At 36.5% G+C, this 13,403-nt stretch overlaps 1 long non-coding RNA gene across 3 annotated transcripts in view; it reads left to right on the plus strand.

Moving 5' to 3' along the window:
- The first annotated feature begins 239 nt into the window (after nt 1-239).
- LOC143676108 (uncharacterized) overlaps nt 240-13,403 on the plus strand; it is a 65,359-nt gene continuing 52,195 nt past the window's right edge. The window contains exons 1-4 of one of the 3 annotated variants that reach the window (XR_013171820.1): nt 240-403; nt 5,595-5,710; nt 8,311-8,463; nt 11,877-11,985. This is a non-coding gene — a long non-coding RNA (uncharacterized LOC143676108). Of the gene's footprint in view, nt 404-5,594; nt 5,711-8,310; nt 8,464-11,876; nt 11,986-13,403 lie in introns of those variants that run through there. The other 2 variants (XR_013171821.1, XR_013171822.1) reach the window with 2 other exon arrangements.

Raw genomic sequence — 13,403 nt, forward strand, 5'->3', positions numbered from 1 at the left:
ATGTCTGTGTTTGGAAGCGTTCCAGTTTAAATCTTGTGTATCCCTGAAATCCAAGTTTTTAATCATCATTCAATATTGCAATGTGGGAGCTTTTCCAATTATCCATAGAGACGTGACACCCAATTGTGGGTAGTAACTTGTGATTAGATGGTTTCCATGGAGAGGTGTCTCCACCCTTTCAAGGTGGGATTGCTTGCTGGAGCCCTTTATGAGGTAACCATTTTGGAAAAAGTTATGGAGCCTGAGCAGCCAGAGGCCTTTGGAGATGACAAAGGGAAACACCCCTGGGGGAGATTTATGAAAAAAGAAGCCAGGAGAGAAAGCAAGAAGATGCCACCATGTTTGCCATATGCCTTTGAGTTGAGAGAAAAACCCTGAACATCATTGGCTCTCTTGAAACAAGGTATCTTTCCCTGGGTTCCTTAATTTGGGCATTTCTATTGATTTGCTTTAATTTGGACATTTTTTACTACTTTAGAACTGTAAACATGCAAGTGAATAAATTCCCCTTTTTAAAAGCTGTTTTGCTTCTGGTATATGGCATTCTGGCAGCTAGCTAATTAGCACAGATTTTTGGTACCAGAGTAGTGGAGTGATGCTGTGGTTTACAAATACCTAAAATGTTGGAACTACTTTTTAAATGGATAAGGAGAGGATTCTGAAGGAGTTGTGAGGAGCTTGATAGAGAAAGCCTAGAATGCTTTGAAAACACAGTTGTAGAAATGTGGACTCTAAAGATACCTCTGAGAAGACTGTATACAGAAATGAGGTGTGTGCTATTGAAAACTGGAAGGAAAGTGATCTTTGCTTTAAAATGCAGACTATCTGGCAAAATTGACTAGTGGCTTTGGCTGGAGGGTAGATTTTAAAAACCATTAATTTGTTATTTAACAGAGGAGACATCAGAACTAAATGTGGAAAGTTCAGCTTGTTTTCTCCTTGCAGTTTATAGTGAAATCTGTCAAGAAAGTGATAAGATAAAAAATGGACTCTTGGATATAAAGGAACTAGAAATTCGTAGTCTGAAAGTCTCAGCTTCCAGAAAGGGAGACCGAAGAGAATAATGCCTCACATGAGGATATAATGAATCATGGGGACAATCAACCATTACAGAAAAAGTCAGGATTGAAGATGGAATTATCCAGGAAGGACTTATTAATCTCTTTTGGCTGATGAGCATGATCCACACATATTGCTTAGAAAGTCAACAAGAGTGTTTTGGGTTCTGTGTAAATGGAGCCACTGCCAAAGTTCCAGAAAAGGGATAAACTGAAGGCAAAATGTCTTCACAGGAAAAACCACGGTGACTAAGGTTTGAAGACAAGTGAATTTGGCCAGGAGAAGGGACCTGCTTCAGTACTTGGAAAGAGTGAGTTTGTCCCAAAGTAAGGAGTCAGACTTCCAATGCAATGAAGTGAATTATACCACTTCAGGTCTCAGAGAGGATAGAGCACATTCCTTGGGGATTGGGGAGAACCTGCTGGCCAACACAAGGAGGGCTTGAGCATGTTGCCTGGAAATGGCATAGAGCCTGGGTGCAGCCCTGATGTCTGGAGAGGGAGTAGCTGAACAAAAGTTGGTCTCCCCAATGTCCCCCAATGGTGCACTCAGAGAGAGGTGTGCCACTGTGTAGGCCCTTGGAAAGAGTGGGATTACCATTTTATAAAGCTCCAAAGATAAATGAATCTCAGACTTTGAAATCTAATGGAGTTTGCCCTGCAGATTTTTGAAACACTTGGTTATGGTGACCCCTGCATTCCTTCCAATTTCTCCCTATGTAAATGTGGGTATTTATCTTATGATTGTCCCCCCTTTGTATGTTGGCAACAAATAACTTGTTCTGTTTTACAGATCCAGAACTAGAGGAAACTTTGGCCTTAGAAAAGACCATACCTGCAACTAAATTTGATGAAATTCTGTACTTTTTCTGATGATGTATTGTGTTTTTATTGTTTACTGAAACTGTTTAAGGATTTCTGATATTGTGATGGAATGAATGTATTTTGCATTTGGAAAAAAAAAACATGTCTTTTTAGGGGCCAAAAGGGTTGAATCTTGTGTACCCCAGAAAAGGCAAGTTTTTACATTATCATTCAATATCAGTGGGTGGGAGCTTCTTGATTATCCATGGAGATGTGACCCACCCAATTTTGCATAGTAAGTTTTGATTAGATGGTTTCCATGTAGAGGTGTCTCCACCTATTCAAGGTGCAGTTGCTGGATGGACCCTTTTAAAAGGGAACCATTTTGCAAAAACTATAGAGCCCCCTGACTGGAGATGAAGAAGGAAAACACCCCCAGGGGAGCTTCATGAAACAGGAAGTCAGGATAGAAGACCAGCAGATGCTACCATGTTCTCCATGTGCCTTTTCAGTTGAGAGAGAAACCCTGAACATCATCGGCCTTCTTGAACAAAGGTATCTTTCCCTGGATACCTAATTTGGAAATTTCCATTGACTTACTTAATTTGGAAATTTTAATCAGTGTAGAACTGTAAACTTGTAACAATAAATTCAATTTTTAGAAGCCATTCTGTTTCTGGTATATCACATTCTGGCAGCTAGAAAAATTGAGCAGGGGAAATGTATTACATAGGCCTCAGCCTCATTGCCCTGATCTCTAGGGATTGGATAACCTATCCATTTCAGAACTGAGTTCATGATACATATAAATTCTTAGAACTGGTCTGAGAATTAAAAAGATTAAGCCTTTAAGGGCCACATAGCAACAGACAGAATGTGCTAACTGAATGTCCTTACCAGGTATGCTAGCTAACACTTGCCATTCTTGTCATGAAGGAATGAGATTAGAGAAAAAGAGAGGCTTTTTTTCCTATGTCCTCTTAATTAGAGATGTGTGTGCTTGAGAAGAGACAAGAAGGTGTTCCAGCATATTCAATTGTAAATTTTCTTTTATTAAGAGATGGGGGTCAACTATTAAAATGGGAAAGGATCAATTCATAGATCATTTCTATTTGCTATTTAAAGAAGTGAGTATCAACCTATGTAGCCCCAAGCTTGTTCTCCTGAGTGTTTGTGCCAAGGTGTTTGCATTCCTGTAGGAAGAGTCCATGCATGACTGTAGTTGTTTTTTGGCTTCCATTCAGACTTTCTGAGAGACAATCAAATGCATGTTTAACTTTCTTCTTCCAATCCCATGATGTGATAAATGTGCTGGCATCTGGCAGGGAAGATTACCATGGTAACAAATGGCTGACTTCAAGTTATCCCCCAGACTCAATCAGTCTCTGTCCTGGAGGTGTTTCCTCATCCTCCATGCCGACCATTCTGAGCTTTGTGACTTTAAGGAGTTGATCATTTTGATATTTTCCCATCAAATAGGATGATTACCTTACTTGTAGTGCTGTTGTGAGACCATAAATCAGCAAAATTTAAGAAGTGTATTTTATATCCTGCCCCTACTACTGATGTTTTTGGTTTTCATGTGTAAGACAATATGACTGGAGATGGTGATGAATTTTCTGAACTTGAACTAATGTCATAGACAACATTCAGGGACTTTTTCAGGACATTTCTGAGTAAGTTTCAGCTCCAAATGACTTTCAAATATTATTGTCTTAGTTGCTAATTCAGAATTTTAGAGAGAGCAATATCAGCTTAAGTTTTGTTACCCTCTGTTAAATGGTGTAAAGGAAACACTTTGATTAAATATTCCCAGTAGTCTTAAGCAGAATTTTGACTGGCAGATACAACAATTTGAGAGAGAGAGAGAAGAAAAGAGTGAAACTGCATCTTGAATTTTATTCTGTGTCGTTAGTGTAAACTTATTTCTCTTTCTGTAAAAAAAAAATATATATATATATATATATATATATGCATTGTGAAAATGCAGCCCATGGTATAAAATTGTAGATATTCCTAAATCTCTAAAAAACTGTACTGATCTATATGTACAAAGAACTAGGCTGTCTTATTTTTGTTTTGTTTACATAATGTATAGTTTTTAATTTTTTTTAGTAATTTTGAACCAGTGAACTGTTAGCAACAATGTAGAAGAATCTGCATGTAATAAACTGGGTTGCTGTAAAAAAAAAAGTGTGTATATATGTAGATGGAGGTTATACTCCATAAACTTATCAGAGGTTATTGACTGGCACATAGTGAGTTTCACAAAGTAAATGAATACATATTTCCCCAAGTTAGAAAGGTAAGTGTCATTAATGTGTGCTGTCTGGTATGCACACACAGGTACACACAGGCATGAATATGCACAGAGCTAGACAATGCATATTCCTTAAAAATACAAGTAGACTTAAAATTATGCCTTAGAAAAATGTTAACTGATCCATAAGCTACTAAATAAAACTGATTAAAATAATGAAAACCGATCAACAAATTTTAAAAAATGCATTCAAAATTATTTAAAGGGAAAGCTACACTTTTTTATTCAGACAAGTGTAAGTTCAGAATATTTAAATGTTAGCCCAGTAATGTATAATTTTGTGGATGTCATGACATTATTTTTAAATATGTGCACTTAACAGTACATAAGACATCAGTAGGCAGAATGCAAAATTAACTTGGAATTTATCTATAATTCAATGCTTATATTTTCTTTTCTATTTTGTGAATAATAGATAAATAGTAGATAACAGAGGGAAATATCAAGGACTTAAGGGTTTGTCACATCATGCTCACATACATTATCTACATATTAACTATATCCTGAATTTTCCTCAAAAACATTTGCCTCATTATTGGGTTGTTTCTTTAAAAGTCCTCCCCTTATTAAAGATAGATAACTTAGTAGGAAATGCAAAGTGCCATATTAAAATGATGATTCAGCATTCATGACAGGCTATGAAAATAATTTGCAGTTTGCATAGAGAATCTTAAAGCTGTTTGTACTGTTATCCCAAAATTGCAATATATATTTACGTACAATTTATTAAATGTTATTTTTCAACTTGAACAAAAAAAATCAAGATTATTACCAATTTCACTTTTGTAGTCATAAATCCGGTCATATTTACTCAAGGACACTTCCATCTTCTACAAATAATTTCTTTATTAGGATTGTTGTTGTTTTAAATAAAATATATAATGCATTTCTTAGACTGATATTGTATCCAATAATGAGGGAAATTTTTATGATTATTCTGTAAATTCTTCATTAATATTTAGAATGTGCTCTGACACTTTCTTTTGAGGAAAATTATGCAACCTTATGTTTGATCTAAATGAATTTTTATATCACCACTTATTTGAATTTGTGTAGATAAGCAAAATCATGTGTGTACTTCAGGTATGCAATAGGAAACAGTATGAACTTTGCTTTTTTTAAAATTTAACATGAGCAGGCAGTGGGAAATGAATCCGGGTCTCCAGCATGGCAGGCAATAACTCTGCCTGCTGAGGCACCATGGTCCACCCAAACTCTGCCTTTATATATCCCAGAATATATCATGACTGTTTGGATAAGTTTTGAGGTTATCATTTTCTTCTGTAGGGTTCTATAGTGATGCTCTAGGTATAATTATAAGTGCAGGAATTCATCTTGTTTGAAGAGATTTGGCAAATGAGTATTCCCTTACTTATAGTCATGATCACCTGTGATTTTTACTGAACATCCAGGTCCCAGTGAATTGAAAGTATTCTCAAGGCTGGTCATCAGAATCCACTGAGTTCTGCAAATAAGTATTTTCTGAAGTGCAATTTGAAAATTGAGATTTGAGGAAAAATCCTGGAAGGTGAATTTCAATGTTGGATATCCTCTCAATATCAAATGCCCTGACAGTGGTGTTAAGTCTATTTCAGGACAGATACTCCTTTGTCCAAGAGTGGTCACAGTCTCTCCCTTCAAGATGTTGCTTTGCAGTTTTGCCTGGAGTCAATATGTGTGCTTATTATTATTTTTGTCATCCAATAATTTTTTTATTAATTAAAAAAATTAACTAACAAAACATTTAGAAATCATTCCATTCTACATATATAATCAGTAATTCTTAATATCAACACATAGTTGCATATTCATCATTTCTTAGTACATTTGCATCGATTTAGGAAAAGAAATAAAAAGACAACAGAAAAAGAAACAAAATGATAATAGAGGAAAAAAACTATACGTACCATACCCCTTACCCCTCGCTTTCATTTACCACTATTTCAAACTGAATTTATTTTAACATATGTTCCCCCTATTATTTATTTTTATTCCATATGTTCTACTCTTCTGTTGATATAGTAGCTAAAAGGAGCATCAGACATAAGGTTTTCACATTCACAGAGTCTCATTTTGAAAGCTATATCATTGTCCAATCATCATCAAGAAATATGGCTACTGGAACACAGCACTACATCTTCAGGCAATTCCCTCCAGCCTCTCCATTACATCTTGAACAACAAGGTTATATCTACTTAATGTGTAAGAATAACCTCCAGGATAACCTCTCAACTCTGTTTGGAATCTCTCAGCCATTGACACTATGCCTCATTTTACTCTTCCACCTTTTGGTCGAGAAGGTTCTCTCAGTCTCTTGGACATCCAAGAATTTGAGAAACGTCCCATCAACCTTGAGTTTGATCAGTACAGTCAGCCAAAGGAGGACCTACTTCATTCCCCTGAAATCACAAAGGGAACACAGTATTTTAAGGGAGTAAAAACTTATCAGCACAGAGGGTTGAACTGTGTGGCATCCACATAACTGCATGTAAATAAGTTTGATCAGAGTTTACAAAGACATTTGTGAACTTGAGTTATTATCCATGAAAAAGTTGAAAAGTCATATGTTGAAATGACACCAATTTAGAAATCAAAGTCTTCAGGTGTATTTTTGTAGTATGTGATTTTTGTTGAAAAATTTGGAAATCATATGAAAAACAAAAGGTCTTGCATTCTTTTTAAAATAATTCTATTACAAAAGGATTAAAAGTCAAAACCGCAAGCACATTTTAGCATTCGATAACATGCACACACATATGAATATTTACACTAATGCACATAAACTAATACACACTCACTTCTGTAAATCCTAACCCACACACTAGCACACTCTCAGACACAGATGGTAACACTCATGATCTAACACATATGGAAAGACTCATATGCACTGATATGCCAAAATTAGCACACAGCAGCACTCATGGTAAGAAACACTAGCTCACACACTAACATACTACCACCCAAGGAGTAACAGGAATGAGTGTGCACATATAATGAGCACAAATACATGCACATTTACAGATGTAAGTGTACCCATGAGGTTTATTCAAGATGCACTGAAATAGCCTCCCTCTGCATGGGCTCATCAGCTGATCCCTGTGCACCATAGATTTTTTAATACTGTTTTATTGAAATACACTCACACATCATAAAGATCACAGGAAGTATGCAGTCATCACTTAGTTATACCATCACATAGTTGTGCATACATTCTCATGATCAATTTTGGAACATTTCACTATTCTAGAAAGGAAATAAAAATGAAAAATAAAACCCAAATTCTCCCATACCCCTTATATCCCCCAAACAAACCCATTGACCAATAGTATTGATGTGGTACATTTGTTAACTGTTAGTGAAAGAATATTAAAATATAACTGTTAACCATATTCTGTAATTTGAAATAGGTACATTCCCCCAATGTATACACCTATTATTATTTTTAACATTCGTTCTTGTTATTACTTATTTATTTTTAATCCATATGTTTTACTAATCTGTCCATACCATAGGTAAAAGCAGCATTAGGCATAAGGTTTTCACAATCGCACTGTCACATTGCGAAAGCTATATCATTATACACTCACCCTCAAGAAACATGACTGGAACACAGCTCCACAGTTTCAGGCACTTCCCTGTAGCCTCTCCAATACACCTGGAAAAAGGGGATATCTATATAATGCATAAGAATAATCTCCAGGATAATCTCTCAACTCTATTTGAAATCTCTCAGCCACTGACACTTTATTTTGTCTCATTTCTCTCTCCTCCCTTTTGGTTGAGAAGATTTTCTCAACCAGTTGATGCTAAGATCTAGCTCATACTAGGATTTCTGTCCCACATTTCCAGGGAGGTTTTCACCACTGGCAGATAGGAATGCACCATAGATCTTGAAAGCCCTCTGAAGCTCTTGTACCAATAGCTTGGAGACATTTTTGTTTGTGTTCCTCCTGCTTTCTATCACAGTGATTCTTACATAGTGGTACCTGGCTACTCCCAAGACAGTCTTGGATTTTAGATGTAATGGAGTTTTGTCCCTGGTCATATCTCTGGACTGCAGATTCTGTTAGATTGGACAGACTTGGGTTATGAAATACAACTGACTCCCATGCTTATCATTTATTTCAGATTGTCAACTGAGTACTGAACAATCCATACAATAGAAGTAGAAACTACAGGCATTTCAGTTGATCACAAGGGAGTGTGAAGACATTTACTGACAAGGATTTGGCTCCTACAGCTGTACCTTACACAGGAGAGCGGTGGACAAGTTCAAGCATAGTAAGTGACTTAAACCCTCACCGTCTTTTCTTTTTGCAACAGTCACTCTGGCAGGAAGAGAAATTTGCACGCATCAAGGAAGAAAAACATCTATGGTTGCCAAGGCCAGGACATGACATTTTCTCCTTGTACCCACCCAGTCCACAAGACAGAAGCACTAGCCTTCCCAATTGTGGAATGTCATTACCTTATAAGGATGGGTTTTCATCTACATGTGGAGAGGTCCTTGTTTCTACTCCATGGGTACACTCAGCAAGCATATTGTTACTCATAGGATCGCAGGGAAGCAAATTGCCCTCTGTGTGAACCAGATGTAGTCATGTCTTCTACTTCAAGAGATGTTGTTACCCTGAGTTCTTATGCATATACATCTATTTTACAAAAATAAATAAGGTAAAGTAAAACATATATACTAACAGGTATAGCTGAATAATGTATGTGCTTATGACAAAAAATTAAGCATAAAAGACACACATACCGAAATTCACATACACACAGTCTTCCTGTTTAACAGAAAAGAGAATGGGTCTTGGGCTCCTTGGGATACCTGGGAACTGGAATTCATGGGCAAGGAAATAGATTAAATAGGAAGCCTAAAGTATAACTTTTTCCTTACACAGGTATTTTATGAATGCTAACTTATTTGCCATGTGGGACTTTGTAGAAGTGTTTAAACTGAAGAACTTGATATTTGATTGTATTGGCTTTTGATGCAGGCCCTTTATGTAAGCACAAATATCATTATAAACAGGTGACAAGGATTCTGGGTTCCAGGAAAATTACAAAAAAATATGACTACTGAAATAAGATACTTTACTGCTTGCTTTGAAGGTGGTTAAAGGTGCCAGAACCCAGAGAGTTACAGGAATGCATTTCCAGAACTTGAAAAAGGAAAAGAAACAGGTCTTCTCCTAGAGTCTCTGGAGCTAAGATATTCCTATTGGTACCATTTTTAGTTCCAGTAAATCTGACATAAAAAATTTTAGTATCAGAACTATAGGAGAACTGACAAATAGTTTTGATTTGTAAGTTTGTCATTACTTTTCACAACAAACATAAAAAAAAACTCATGTGTTCTATAAAGTATATGGCACATTATCATTGGTATCACTTTTCATCATGTTCAGGTATATATATTTGGACTCTTAATTAGGTTCTTAATATTGTCCCCACACTTCAGGACTTATCTGGAACAGCGACCCATATAGAGGTTTTAGGTTTCTGGAAAGTTACCTTCGTCCATGGAAACTTTTTAGATTCTTTTATATTGCCCTAGGTGTTCTTTATGATTGGCTGGAGTGATTTTGCTTGGGTTTTGCCAAGTTATGATAAGTAGCAATGTCTAATTGAAGCTTGCATAAGAGTGACCTCCAGAGTAACCTCTCAACTCCATTTGAACTGTCCCAGCCACTGATAATTTATTAGTTACACTGCTTTCCCCCTTTTCATCAAAATGGAAAGTTGATCCTATGGTGACAGAGACAGACTCATCCCTTGGAGTCATCTCCCATGCCACCAGGGGACTTAAACTCCTGGATGTCATGTCCCATGCAGGAGGGAAGGCAATAATTTCACTTGCAGTGTTGGACTTAGAGAGAGTGAAACCATATCTGTGGAACAAAAGAGGTCCCCCAGAAGTAACTCTTTGGCATACTGATAGTTAGGCTAAGCTTCTCTGCTACCTATATAAGCTTCACAAGACTAAGTCTCAAGGTCAATGGCTTAGCCTATTGATTTCAATGTCCCTATTGTTTGACATGGTATTAGGGGTTTTCCTGATGCCAAAGTTTAATGGTTTCATCTTTCTTCTCCCATCTCTCAAGGCACTTTGCCAGTACTTTTTGATTATCTGCTTAATATATTCTAGGATGTACCCAGGCATTACATTAAATTATACAGGATTAAAGGCCCTCATTCTTATCCTGAGCTCCCTGTATTTAAGTTGTTCAAAAGAGATATACAGATAGGATGAGTTGGATTATGTGCTACAGAAAATTTAGGTTCCAGACAAAATAAACCTTTCTTTTGGCCTCAAAGAATATGCACAATTCTAAAGCTGAATGGGAGAGGGTGGGCATCCTTATCTCCATACTTACATGGGAACAGGATTCTGGGTCCTCAGTGAACACAACCCACTCCTTGGGTTTTGAATTTTGCCTAGCCCACATCTCTTGTTCCAGAGCAAGAAATGATTTGAATGAACTAGTCCAAAAGACAGATGTAAAAATTTATCAAATATTATTTGTGGGAAATATCAATGTGTCTCTACTTCCAGGGAAGCAGAGACCTACGCATACATATGATCACAAGAAAAGTTAGTTCTGAAAGTTTCACTCTTTTAGATGTATTCAAGGAAGGATAGGAATTTGGAGTTACTATATCATCCATTTTTCTGTTTTCAATCCTCAGTAACAACTTTATTTATGAAGTTACAGTAGGTTGAGTAAATGTATTTGCTTAAGGATAATTCTAATTCTGAACACCACAAATCATAAGTTTTAATTAGCATTCACTGACAGTGACAGTGACAGTTCCCGACTCCTAGAAACACTTCTGGTGGTCTCTGCAGGCTTTGGGGTGTGCAGGATCCTCCTCTGCCACCCACACATTAAAAAGATAGAAATTTTTGACCTTTCTACATGGAAAGTAAAGATAATGTGGAGAAAGGGTGGAACTTTGTGTACCCATATACATTTGTCTTTGGAAAGAAACAAGAAAATTATAAATCTACTCACTCTACACTAATGTTGAGTAATGAGAAAGAAGCTCTATTGCACAATAGATAAAATACTTAAGGAGCAGCGCAACTAAGATAAACATAGTGATTATGATGTTCATAGACTGCACACATGATGCTATAAATAGGTCATCAAAGAGAATCAAATACAATTATGTTCCCCATTGAAAATAAAACAGTATGTCTTTCCAACTAAACCTCCCATTCCTCCAAATACGGGGACATGTGGACTCTAAAGTGGACATTTTTGCTGAAAGAGGAAAATCAGATATGGGGTTCAATTATGACTTATACTTTACAGAACCTAACATAGACTCTTGATTGATTGTCTTGGTCAGGGAATTCCACTGTGTTATATTAGTTAAGAAATGCCACACCAGTTCACTTTGAGATTCTCAGAACTAAGATCATGGTGGCCACTGGCAAAGGCATTTCTAATTCCATAAAAGACAGTCTGCCATGTGAGCATGTGGAAATATGTACTTATATTACAATGACACTGTAATTATTATTAGAGAACATTCAGTGGAAGCACAGAATCATAAAGCAGCAGAGGTTCCCTTGGGAAATTGTTAAATGGTGAAGAAGTTCCTGAACCTGAGATGAAGCCAGACATCAACCTTCATTTGTAACTGCCCACATTGTCAATGAGTCCTGAGCACCACTTGTTGTCTAGGTTTTCTTGGCCTTCACCTCATTCTCTACTCTGCAAAGAAATACATGGCTGTGTCATCAAATATCAGTTGGTTTGTTTGCAGACTTGGATGTTCCTTGCATGTTCCCTGGAGTTGGTGAGTTGACAACTCATATTCTTGGTGAAATGATGGGTGAAGTTTTGGGGGTAACTACATTTAGATTATGGAAAATGTGTTATTTACTTAATGGATTCTAATTTATACTGTAGAATATCTTACAATGTGCAATTGAAATGGTTATAGTCTACACAGTATAGATATTCTCCTCTACTTTTATTAATTAAAATATAATTAAAGTTATCTTCATCATCATATCTAATTATACCTAGGGCATGAGTTAAAGATTGTTAATAGATAAAATTTTATTCTTCCATTCAAGGATTTCTGCATATTCCTTGGAGTTCAATAAAAACCCAAAGGATGGATCTTCTTATATCCTCAATATGGAACCTACCACAAACTTTTCATTCTCCCATGGGACACAGTCGTTGCATCTTCTTATTGTTTTCATCGCTGGTGACATACAGAGATATCATTTAATTTAAATTGGCTGTTCATAGCAGTGTTTATTTAAAAACCTCCCTAGTGTCCAAAGCTACTTTAAGCTCCATTTTTGTTGTTGTTGTTCCTTTCAGAGATGAGCAGACACTAGCAACTCAGGCTCACTCTCAGAATCTTAGACAACTCTATTGCATTTTCTTCCCTATGTGCAAGGACTTACATCATTCCATCTTCAAGCCCATCAACCTCTTAAGCCAGGATCAACATTAGTGGGTTTATGAAAGCCTAGGTGAGCACTTGGTAAGTAATCTGGATGTCAGATGTTGTTTCTTCCCCTCCACTGACACACAGGAGCCCTGGTCCTAAACAGAATACTAACATGTGCTGTTAATACAGCTCAATTTATTTTCTTGTCAATTTCACTCAGGAATGTTAATTACTTAATATGCAATTCACTAAACAAACATTTTTATTTAGCCAGTTTATAATATGAAAACTTCAAGTTTTGTGCATGACACAACCAGGAGTAAATGGCTTTGAAGTTTATATAAATAAGTTAATGCAGAAGTGAAGAAAAGGACCATGAGAGAGATCACCTTCCCTACGTACACAAGTGTGCATGTCAAGAAGTGAAATAGAATAGGTGTTCCCTGTGTAACCGCCATGCTTTGAGATGAGAACTCATTTAGGATTCTTCTTGTTTCTGGGAGGTTGTAATTTCATTAATAACATTGTTGATTACCTAAGGGTCTGGGCTTATACTTTATATTTCACACATAGAATATCTGTGGCACATTCCAATTTAGTTATTATCTGATTGAGCAAATAGAGATGAGGTTACATACTTAGAGCCATAGTCTGAGTAGAAGATGGAGTTTTTCTGTGCTTTCCACCATGGTTGGCTAACAGTATATCAACCATATACCCAGGATTCAGAACAGGATGCAGCTTTCCAGCAATTTTTCAAGGAGAGATGCTTCTTGAACAGTGATCGCCACTCTGACTTT

Source organism: Tamandua tetradactyla, chromosome 3 (genome assembly GCF_023851605.1).
Source record: "Tamandua tetradactyla isolate mTamTet1 chromosome 3, mTamTet1.pri, whole genome shotgun sequence".
Lineage (NCBI taxonomy): Eukaryota > Metazoa > Chordata > Mammalia > Pilosa > Myrmecophagidae > Tamandua > Tamandua tetradactyla.